An 11,987-nucleotide genomic window follows, 5' to 3' on the forward strand; every position below is an offset into this window, starting at 1 on the left:
GCGGGCATGAATTGGTTGAATTGGGATATATCTCTGATTGATAGTGAGTATCAGTTGGTGAGAGTTTGAGCCCCAAGTGGAGGAGAGCTGGTTATTCATGTGGAGCGCACAAAACGTGGACAAATAATATGCTCAACTAAGAGACCTAGTATGTATCTTCAGCATGGGTGTTCACATTTCTTGGCTTATATTGTAGATACTCGGGTTGAGGTGAAGAATAGTGTGGATGGTGTACCTATCGTTGGGTATTTGCCTGATTTTTTTCCTGTGGAATTGTTGGGGGTGCCTCCTGAGAGGCTGGTACAATTTTAGATTGATATGGTTCAAGATGCGGCTCCGATAACCAAGGCGTCGCATCGCCTAGCTCCTCCGAAGATGTATGAGTTATCCATAAGACTGCATGAGTTGTTGGATAAGGGTTTTTTTTAGACCAAGTAGTCATGGGGAGAACCAATTTTGTTTGTGAAGCGGAAGGATGGATCTAACCATATGGGTATCGACTACCGGGTGCTAAACAGTTTAATGGTGAAGAACCGTTATCCACTTATGAGAATCGAAAATTTGTTTGATCAGCTTCTAGATGCATCTTGGTTCTCTGAGACTGATTTGAGGCTGAGTTATCATCATATGAGGTCATGGATGAGTATGTGCATAAGACGCTATTCAGAACTCATTATTGTCATTACAAGTTTGTGGTGATTCCTTTTGGGATAACCTACGCACGGACATCGTTCATAGATCTCATGAACTAGGTGTGTAGGCTGATGTTGGTCCGATTGGTGATTATACTTATTGATGATATCTTGGTCTACTTGATGTGTGGGTTGTATATATATATATATATATATATATATATATATATATATATATATATATATATATATATTAGTTGCTCAAGTTTTAAATTATAAAACTGAATTTAATGCAACCAGAATAACACACACACAGACTAGGCAACACTACTAGAAAACAACCCATTAATGACGCGTAAAAAATTACACACACTAATATACAATATGCATTTTTTTGCGTGTCCTAAAAAATATGTTAGCTTTTCAAAATTTCAAGGATAGAGGACACACATTTGTGTGTGCACTAAATCTAGTGTCCAATAAAAAATTACAAACTCGGAGGGCGCTTTTATCTTAAATGCGTTTCCTCTACAAGCGTCGCTCTATAATTTTTACTCAAACGCACGTTTCTTATCAGAAAATCACAAGGATAACTTCTAGGGGTTTTTTAAACACTCATTCGACTATCTCCCCCCCTCACCCATATCTTTATTTTGTTCACTGATATCCACCTTCCATACATGTCACCGTCTCCGTCGCCATCAAAATGTGGGAATGAGATAATTCTTGATCTATGATCGTCCAAGACACCGACACATTGGTTAATCGGCGTTAAATACATTGTAACAGGAAAACTGTTCTTAACCTTGCCGAATTCAGAAAAGCCGATGGGGCACATCCACGAGTATGAGGTGAAGAGCAGCGTCCTTTTCCTTCCCAGCGTCCCTGGTCCAATTATGTGGAAAGATATGGAGAAAGTGGAAAAAACTTATAGGAAGACGATTCACTTTTTGCAGGTGGATAGAGGTGATCAGCTTCCCCTAGGTCTCCTGCAAGTGATGATGGCTCTAACTCATGATGGCCAACTTTACCCTAATCTCGCTAAAAGTACAATTTACATTTCCTAATGTCCGCTATTTTTGATCACCTGCAACTTATGTAGAAACTCTATCAATCGAATATTATTACTGATGTAGAGTCTCGCTATGGTGTTTTGTTCCAAAAGGAAAGGGATAACAGAGTGTGTATGGAAGGTTTATCCCAAGTAATTCATCCAAAAGAAAACGCCAGTGGAGTCCGTCTTCAAAATGTTGTATGAGATACTGATTGTAAGGCTTTTGGCCACACTACTCTGGAACCTATATACGCCACCTAAAATGTTACCATGTTGTTCATCTTCTTCTTTTCACCAATCCATTTACTAAGTTCAAACATACCATGCTTCAATTTCAGCTCTAACTACAAAACCCACAATAATTACTATTCCTTCTTGTATCCAAAATGAATATACAATGATTTGGTGGTGGTTATAGCTGCTGAAAGCTCCATTGAGTCTACAAATCCAACTGAGTTTGGCCGAAATTGACAGCTGGCAGCCACGTTTGGAGTGTGGTATCTTTTGAACATCTACTTCAACATCTTCAACAAATAGGTAATTAATTAATTAAACTGTGTTTTTGTGTGTTAATAAGAATAAATTAACGAGGCTAAGTTGGTTTGTTTCATACATGATACAGGTTCATTAGGTTTTTCCATACCCAATGACAGTGACCACGTTTCAATTTGGGTGTGGGACTGTCACACTCCAAAACCAGAACGACGGAAACTTTCGGGGGTGGAGGATGTCATGTTTAGTATCACAAGACATGCATCATAGTAATCAAAGTAATGAACACCATTTCATTAGAAATAAAGTATTTACAATGTGTGTGTTCACATAACATAGAATACATATGTAAATAACAAAACAAGACTTGGAGCTATACTGCTTCATCTTCTGAATTTCCAGCGCGAGTACCTGTCTACTAGTTTCCTGAGAATACAAGTTATTTTGAAAGAGTTGATCAACAATTAAGTTGGTGATTTCATAAGATTTTAGTGATGTAAGTAAGATGTAAGAAAGTGATAGTAAGTTGTAAGTTCTGTTCAGAAAAGTTCGACTGTTCCTCCAGAAAATCCTATATTTCATGCTTTGATGAAAGATAAGTAAAAATGACTCTACAATCCTTTCTAAGAGTACTAAGTGGATACAAGTTATATGAAAACAAGAGTAAACAAACAATCTATTGTGTGTACTTGCCCTAAGCCCACAACCAAACAAGGAACAAGAAATAAGGTGGATGGCACACATCCCATTGGTTGTTAGATCATTGTTGTAGATAACCCTGGCGTATTCACTTGGTACTCACAGAGTTAACTGTAATAGTTCCTTTATATTTGATGAAAAGATTATTTAAGAAAACCCTTATTTCTTATAATAAAATAGTAACCACAATGGCTCCTTCTATAATCACTTAGTTTATACTAGCTATATATATATATATATATATATATATATATATATATATATATATATAAAATCTAATATCGAATAGATAGTTAATTGTGTGAATCTTCCCTAAGCCCACAACGAAACAAGGAACACGAAATGAGGCAGAAGACACACATCTAACCATCTATCATGTATTAATTATATATAACCCCAATGTATAAACTAAGTTATTATAGAGTTAATCACCTAAGGTCCTTTAATTTATACTGGTTTAATAAAATGGATTAAACCCTTTACTGGTAAGTTTCTAGTTTTGTATACCAAAAGTTCTGATTTAAAAAGTATGTTTTATACTAGAAAGCGTGCATTGAATTAGTGTCCTATGACCCGACCCATACCTGGTACCCCTTATGATGACTTGATATATGCGGAACATATATATATATATATATATATATATATATATATATATATATATATATATATATATATATATATATATATAACTAATATCGAATGGATAATAGGTTGGGTGAATCCGCTCTAAGCCCACAACCAAACAAGGAACAGGAAATGATGCAGAAAGCACACATCCTATTATCTGTCGGATCCTATTAGAATATATCCCTTGATGTATACATTAAGGAATCATAAGGTTTGCATTATGGTCCCTTTCCACTGAATGTACTAGACTCAACTGTTCTGATTGTCATTTGTAAAATGTAAGTTTTCGCTAGTTTATAACTATCTTGACTCGAAAATAACTTGCATTAACTTTCAAGTAGAACTGTCACTTTATGAAAGTAATGGGAAAATGTAAGTACTCAGTTGTCTTTTAAATTGACATCCTGGTGTACTAATTTCCTTAAAACATGTTTGTTTTATTAAGGTCATAAGGTGAAGGCTAGTACCCATACTATACACTCTCACTGTCAACAGATTTGGGGAACCAAACGCGACTTCAGCAAACCAGTTGCTAGGCTGTGTAATCCACATTAAAGTTATGTGATCGTGTATACCCAATTTAACTATCACCTTTTGTTTAGAACAATGAGTTAGTGATTCATTGGTATAATTAGATCCTATAATTGTTTAATGCTATAGCAACTTAGTATATTCGTTTTGTTATAGTATCTTAGTATGTTCTTCTTGTTATCGTGTATTGTATCTAGTATGAACTGAACCTATAAACAATACCCCTTATAGTTTATTAGTGTTACTTTAACTGTTATTGAAAAGACTCATTTTACTACTAAGTTATGCGTGTACTTTAAAAATAGAGTTTTATTAAACTAAAAAGTAACATAACTTTAAAAGAGTTTTTTTAATTTTTTTGATCACTTAAAGAAGACATAATCAATCTTTTGAAAGATGTTTATAACAAAAATTAACACAATTATCATTGTGTTCAACTTGTATTCCCCCACCCCACTAAAGGCATATAAAACAGTTAAAAGATTCATTACGGGGTATGAACTCACCTTATATGTGTGATTCAAACGAATATGCGTGTAAGGATGCGAAGCTCCACGAATGAACTCCCGAGACACGAACGGGTCCTAAATGACATATATGGTAAGTATTTGCATGAATATAGTGTTTATAAGTAATTATAATACAAGGAAAGACTCGAAGGGACTAAGGGACACTTGGAATGGAGTGTAGAATCACATGTGATTGATCAAAGGAGGGTTTACGGCCACCATTACGTGTTTACGGCCATGGGTTTATGGCCATGGAGTTTACGGCCGTAAACTCATGGTAAAAGGTGCATGAAAAGGTGTTTCAAGGTCTTACAAGGCCTAATGGAGTGTTCTAGCCTAAATTCCAATCCTTAGGAAGAGTTTAAGGCTCAAAAGCACCACTAACTAGGGTTTACGGCCAAGGGAGATGCTCTTGACCGTGAACACCTCTTGTTCTCAGGAAATGGATGATTTCAAGGTGTAGATTAAGTATTTCTAGCATACAACTAGGTAAGGAAAGAGTACTCACGATATAGAAGCTTGAAAGGGTTGATTTTTGGACCAAAATACTAGTGTTTGTTCTTGGTGAAAGTTGGAGATCTAGCCAAAATATGTTGTTAATGGATGGAATCAATGGATGATTCATAGTAAGAAGGGAAATCAACAACTAGAGGGAAGAATCAATTACTTTTGGAAGAGTAGGAATGAAAATCTCGATGATAATTGAGAGAGAAATCAAGTGTTATTAAGGTGGAAATGTAAGAATGAAGGAAAGGTGAAGGGAATGAGACCTTAAGGGGGGAGTTTACGGCCCACCTTGAGTTTACGGCCATAAACTCAAGTGTTTTGGCCATGAACTCCTTTTAGGTGTTCTTGAGGCTTGAATGTTTCACAGTGTCTCTAGCAGGTACTTCCTAACACTCATTCCATAAGTGTACTAGACTAAAAACTATCAAACAGACTCTAACAGTGCTAAAAGATAGCAGGGGCGAGTCTGACTTAAGGTTGACTATACTCATAAAGCAAACAATTTTCGGGTTGTCATAGGGACTGTGATGATTTTGATTATGTGGGCACTTAAACTTCATCCACCCAAGATTTATAAAACCCAGGTGCTTAATTCTATTTTTTACGTTAGTTCATTCGTTGGTTAATGAATTAATGTTTGTTTGAGTAATGAGTATTAAGTAGGTAGGTATGTAGCTGATTTTATAAAATGCATGGTTGATGATGATGTCAGATTGTACATGTGGTAATGTTGGTAGTGGCACAGATAATAGGAAACCTTTTGACTAATATAAGTCTTGGAAGATTTGTGGTTTCCTTCACTTACACAACTAAATCCATGGAGCCTTTTTTTCCATGTTCTCTTTTTTGCCCTTCTACTTTCAGAGGTCAGTAAAGGCAATTAAGATTCATTTAATCATATATTGTGTTGGGTAATAAATAGTAAATTCTCCTAATTCTAATTCTTCATTAATTAATTATGTTTGTTGACAAATACCAACATTATGGGTGGTTTCATCTCTTGTACATATTACGGGTGGTGTTTCATTAACATCCTTCACCGAATCTTCATTTAACTGGTTCTTGACCATACCTTCAACTCCTTATCTAGCTAGTAGCTACTTCTTAATTTAGATATAAATTAAGTCAAACAATCAGAGTTGACCATGCATCTGTACATTTTGATTTGATGAAATATACATGCATTATACAAGATCGGTTTTGGAAGTGGAATGGCTTCAAATGTGAACAACCAATCACGTAATGTACTTAGCAAAATGTTTAAGGTCAGGAAAGAGGTAATAATATGGAGAGGAGTGATAGGTATCGTATATGATACTAAAAATTGTAAATCTAGTGACACATGCAGTGGGGAACTGTGTGAAGCAAGTGGTGGTCATTGTGTCCTCTGTTATCTTCATCCAAACACCAGCATCTCCCATCAACTTACTTGGTAAAATTTATAAATATGGATACTGCTTACAAAGTACAACTTGAATTTGCTACTAGCTACTATTTATATTACCTTCATCATATTTAAATTCAGGAACTGGTTTGGCACAATCGCACTTACTGGAGTTTTCCTGTATTCAATAGGAAAGAGGATAAAGCCAAACCCAAAACCAAAGGCTACATGATTGGTAAAATTGGGCTTGAAATCAAAAACCTAATTGCTGCCACTAGCTTTATTTTCAAACAAAAATTGGTATTTTTTCTTATTTAATTTATTAAAATATATTGGAAGTGATAATAATAAACATAAAACTTTACATACACACAGGTCAAAACATGGCTTGTAGACAAGGATACTGAAGCATTAATGTAACAACCCGGATTCCCAAGTATTATTCATTCTTATATTTTTGGTATTTTGTGAGGGACTCGGCGAGTTGGGGCTCAAACTCGCCGAGTAGGATCGCGATTGTGGACGTGGGTTCGCGTCTGGACTCGTTGAGTCCAAGGAGTGGACTCGACGAGTCCACGCTGTTTAATGAAACCCTAATTCTCTGGGTTTGGATCCTATTTAAGGGCACTTATAGCCTCCCATTTCGGGTACCAGTCCCTTGAGAGAACCCTAAGAGAGCTAATTCGTTTTGGGAGAGAGGAAGTCACTTTTGGGCCTTTGTATTCTTTGTTTACCAAGAGGAAGGTGGCAAGAGCAAGGAGGAGGTGAGATTCCAGTAGATCCAGAGTCTAGAGGCTTCATTTTGAGGTAATGGTTCGAATCTCCTTTAGTTTTTGGGTTGATCTTTAGAGTTAGGGTTTTATAACCCCTTTGGAGAGTGATTATGTGAAGCAAATGGTTCCTCTTCGAGTTTGTGCCTTGGATCTGGACTCAAAGAGGTCCAGAGACCTTAACCATTGGAGCTTTTTGGGTTATTATGGAGTCATTGGACCTAGGTGGTTGTTTTTGGGACCAAATCTCGTTTTGATGCCTTGTAGGGGTTATACAAGCATCAAGTTTCGAACTTTACGTGACATTCATGCTTGGGAAGGCCAGATCTATGGTTTGGGAAAGCAGATCTGACCTCAGAAGGTCAATAGAGTTTGTGCATGGCATGAACTCGCGGTGTTGTTCTTGAGACTCGACGAGTAGGGTTGGGGTTTCATGTAAAGTGTTCAGGGAGTAGACTCGCCGGGTTGGGGGATGACCCAGTGAGTCAGGGAGAGTCAATATGGGGTTGAGTCAAGCCGGAACTCGCCGAGTTGTTCTTGAGACTCGGCGAGTTGAGTCGTGGTTGCCCCGCGATTCATGCCAGGTGGAACTCGTCGAGTTAGGGAAGTACTCGACGTGCCAAGAGAGGATCCGAGGGAGTCAGTGAACGCGTATAGACTCGCCGAGTCGCTTTGGTGCACTCGCCGAGTCCGGTCAAAGTTGAACGTTTACCACAGTTGACCAGTGTTGACTTGATAGGATTAGTCAACCTTAGTTGTAAAAGTGTTAATTAGAGATATATTGTATTATAGGAAGATTATAGCCCGGGGGATCGAGCACGAGTGATTTTAGGGATTTGCGAGTTATCGAGATACACGAGGTGAGTCTTCTCACTATACTTTACCTTGAGTAGGTAACTAGAGTATGTGATACAGTGTTTGTATGCTATATATGTGTTATGTGTTGCACTGCATTATTCTATGTGATTTATGTTGTGCATGTTTACAGAGTTAGAACCTGAGGGTTCAGAGAGTTTGGGTGCACAGACCCACATAGGTATAGCCTCGAGTGGCTAATATGTGTTATATGTGGTATTTTGGGGAACTCACTAAGCTTTCTGCTTACGGTGTTTGGTGTTATTTGTTTCAGGTACTAGTGACGACCGTGGGAAGGCGCTGGCTTGATCGATACACACACACGGGATTTTATGTTATGAGATCTTGGGATTTTTGTATGACATGGATTGAATTTCAAACATGGGTGTTTTTACGAATATTAAATGAATTATGTTTTTATAAAACGCGAAAAATTGTTTTGAAATTTACGGTGTTACAATTAAGATGCCAAAAGTTACTTGTTTGAGGAAGAAGAAGCTGCTCAAATGATGTATGTATTATGTATTTATGTAATATTCATTTTTCATAGTTTTCTTAATGATGTTTTTAACTTATATTATTATTATTATTATTATTATTATTATTATTATTATTATTATTATTATTATTATTATTATTATTAGTATTAGCATTATTATTATTATTATTATTATTATTATTATTATTATTATTATTATTATTATTATTGTAATGTAGGCAAGCGGAGATTTGGAAAGGAAAAAAACAAAGAAAGCTAAGACAAAAGGAATAAAGAGCAAAAGATCAGTCAAACAAAGTCAAAACGGATTTATTTGATACAACAACTCCATCCACAGAAACATCCAACTCTCGAATTTCTACAGAAGTTGTTTCATTTACTCTAGATGATGATGGTGATGTCATCGTTCAATTTTCAAACAACATAGATTAAGAAGAAGAAGATCCGACTATTGTGGACCCCGATGGAGCACCAAAAGGTTCACATGAATGATTTACATTAGATGGTGGCTCGATGGCAGGTCCCGAAATCACAAAAATACGGTCGAAAAAGCCAACACCCAAAAATGGAGGGGTGGAGGTTGTGAAATCTAGACTGAAAAATGATGCAACCAGTCAGAGCTAGAGCAACAACTGTCAACTTATGATTGGTTCGATATCTGTGGTAGTTAGAAGTCCAGGTCATGGTCAAGAAAATTGAAATATGTAAGCCAAAAAGAATAACGTCGAGGCTGGAAGTGGTAGTGGCAGGGAACGTTCCATTATCAAATTTTGGAGGCCGAGTCATGACTCAAGAAGTGTATCTAGAGATAGTAAAGTAAAAGGTGACAATGGTCATAGTCAAACTCCGCCTATGTTTCAGGTAACATGCCACTCTTATTCTTTATTAAGTAGATTACAATTTTGTCCATGTGATATTTCAAGAGTTATGGTTTTTATCTAGATATTTCGTTAGTATAGTTTTGTTGTAAGGTTGTGTCCCTGGTGCTGAAGGTGTTGCAAAATGCTAGTGAAATAAGACAAGAAACTAATTCTCCACTACAACCCTATATACTATAGAGCTTCAAATTAATTGCAAATTTTGTATGCATCAATCAGATGTTCGACAACCAAATGTCGAGGTATAAATTTATATGTTTACATGTTTCAATGCTTTCATGTCAAGTAAATTGCTTACTAGCCAATCTACCCATGTGGTGTAAGCTGTAGGTGACAAATAAGTAGTTAAAACAGGTTATTGCTGATGCATACAACCATCAACTATTTAAACTATACCTATCCGTGTAAGTTTTTCACCTAGTTATACTATGTGAAAGTTACACATAGTTCTAAGACTTCAACTTTTATCATTTGAAAATTATTTATTTAGCTTCTCAACCTAATTTTCTACCAACATGTGTGTATGTGTATCCTTTTCAGACCATGAAGGCTTTGATCATCCTGTTACATGTATGTTTTATAGTCCATTGTTTCTCATTCATCCATTTAAATTACATGGATTTGATTATAATGAATGTGCAAGCTTTTTGGTTGTTTCTTCAAATGACAAGGATCCTTCCTATCAACAAGTTTTTGGAGCATGATCAGGCTGCTTGTTAGAATCTTTTTTTGGGTAACTTTTTACCATTTTCTTAAAATTCGTTAATGTGTTTCCTTACATGAGAAGAAAATAAGAGTTGTTATGGTTGGTGGGTGGGTGTATAACTGTTGTTTTATGAAGTTTTGTTGTGTATTTTAGAAGATGAAATTGAATGTTTTGGTAACTTTTTTGACATGTAATGTTAGGTAATTTTGTTTAAAATTTAGATGACATTGAATGTTTTGGTATATAGTTGTTTTTTTATTATGTGTGTTCACGTTGTAAATACGTATCGTAAATGCACACCGTAAATGTGTATCGTCACTGGCAGCAGAAGTTTATGATATACAAATGCATGTCAGCTTCATTTATGACAATAAATTTAATGATATGCATTTTGAGTCATAAGCGCTCGTTGTAAGGTTACAACACGCAAGGGCGTGTCATCTTCCTTCATGATAGGGGCTTCCTTGATACGCACTGCGTGTCATAAATGCGCGTTGTAAGGTTACAACACGCAAGAGTGTGTCATATTCTTTTATGATAGGGGCTTCCTTGATACACATTGCGTGTCATAAAGGAACATCGTAAATGCGTGTCGTAACTGCGCACCTTAAATGTGTGTCATAAATAAACAACGCGCAAAAGCGTGTCGTTTGTCGTTATGACATGGCCTTCCTTCACACGTATTTGTGTGTCGTCTGAGAGTTTCACAACACGCATTGCATGTCGTAAAAGGGTCTTTTGTAGTGTAGTGGACCTAATCGTGTAATAGTATAGATGTGGTAAGAACGGGTGTCAAACACAAGGGGAACAGTGGTGAATTAATTTGGAGTTCTTGATTATAAGCTACACTAAACACTCTAAAGCAATAAAGAAATGTTTTATTAAGTACTTTAGATACCACTCAACATCAAATATCGATAAACTGACTGGAATACAAATTCCTTTAGGTACCTTGGTCTAGATAAATTACATCTCAAATTAATGGATAACTACTAATACAATGGGTATTCATTCATAATTCACCGATTCCTAATATAGCTAGTGTCATGGTCATGGCATCTAATACTTTGATTTCAACACAACTATTAATTCATTGATCAGGTGAACAAACGATCATGCAAATTAGTATTCAATTTGTATTCAGTAAGATTTGATCTTATTTAACCCTAATTGTAGTAGGAGTTAAATCATGCAGAGAATGGTCATTCTACTCATGCACACACATTAAAGTTCATTACTTTATTCCCTAACCCTAGGTTTTGGTCAAAACTCTAGTCATAATCGCCAATGGTTACTTGACAACTATGAGTCAAATTAACACAGCTAAATAGTCCTCTAAACTTTATTAATTCAACAATAGGAAACAAAGTAACAATCTTTAACACATATGGATCTTTAAACTCGACAAAATAAATTAAATACGAATAATCAATCCAAATAGTAATTAAATCATAAAATCAAATATTCATTCAATCATAAACACAAAGTAAAAGGTTTTAATACCTAAATATGAAAGTAAACAGATAATGGCGTAACAATGGAATACTAGCATTGTCATGATAACAAACCACATGATTATTGACACGAATCCGCTCTCCAGTCCCTCAAATCTTTCCTCCTATCAGGTTAACAGCCTTCCGGCCGCATTCTAGACCCTCAAAATGGCAGAACAACAGTTACTTGTCGACTAAGGATCAAAGGTAATCGAGTTTTTCTTTTCTGGTTGGTCGAAAGACACTTTTTATAATAGCTGGAACCGAGTTATGTATGTTGGGGGTAAGTCAGTGTATGTGGGGCATACTAATAGAGTCATGTCGATCTTCTCCTGGAGCCCAAGCCCA

At 36.1% G+C, this 11,987-nt stretch overlaps 1 pseudogene; it reads left to right on the plus strand.

Annotated features, from left to right (window-relative positions):
- The first annotated feature begins 1,459 nt into the window (after nt 1-1,459).
- LOC145040880 (phosphoenolpyruvate/phosphate translocator 2, chloroplastic-like) lies at nt 1,460-6,670 on the plus strand (annotated as a pseudogene).
- The last annotated feature ends 5,317 nt before the right edge of the window (nt 6,671-11,987 follow it).

Source organism: Lactuca saligna, chromosome 4, assembly GCF_052625555.1.
Source record: "Lactuca saligna cultivar CGN05327 chromosome 4, ASM5262555v1, whole genome shotgun sequence".
In the NCBI taxonomy this organism is placed as follows: Eukaryota; Viridiplantae; Streptophyta; class Magnoliopsida; order Asterales; family Asteraceae; genus Lactuca; species Lactuca saligna.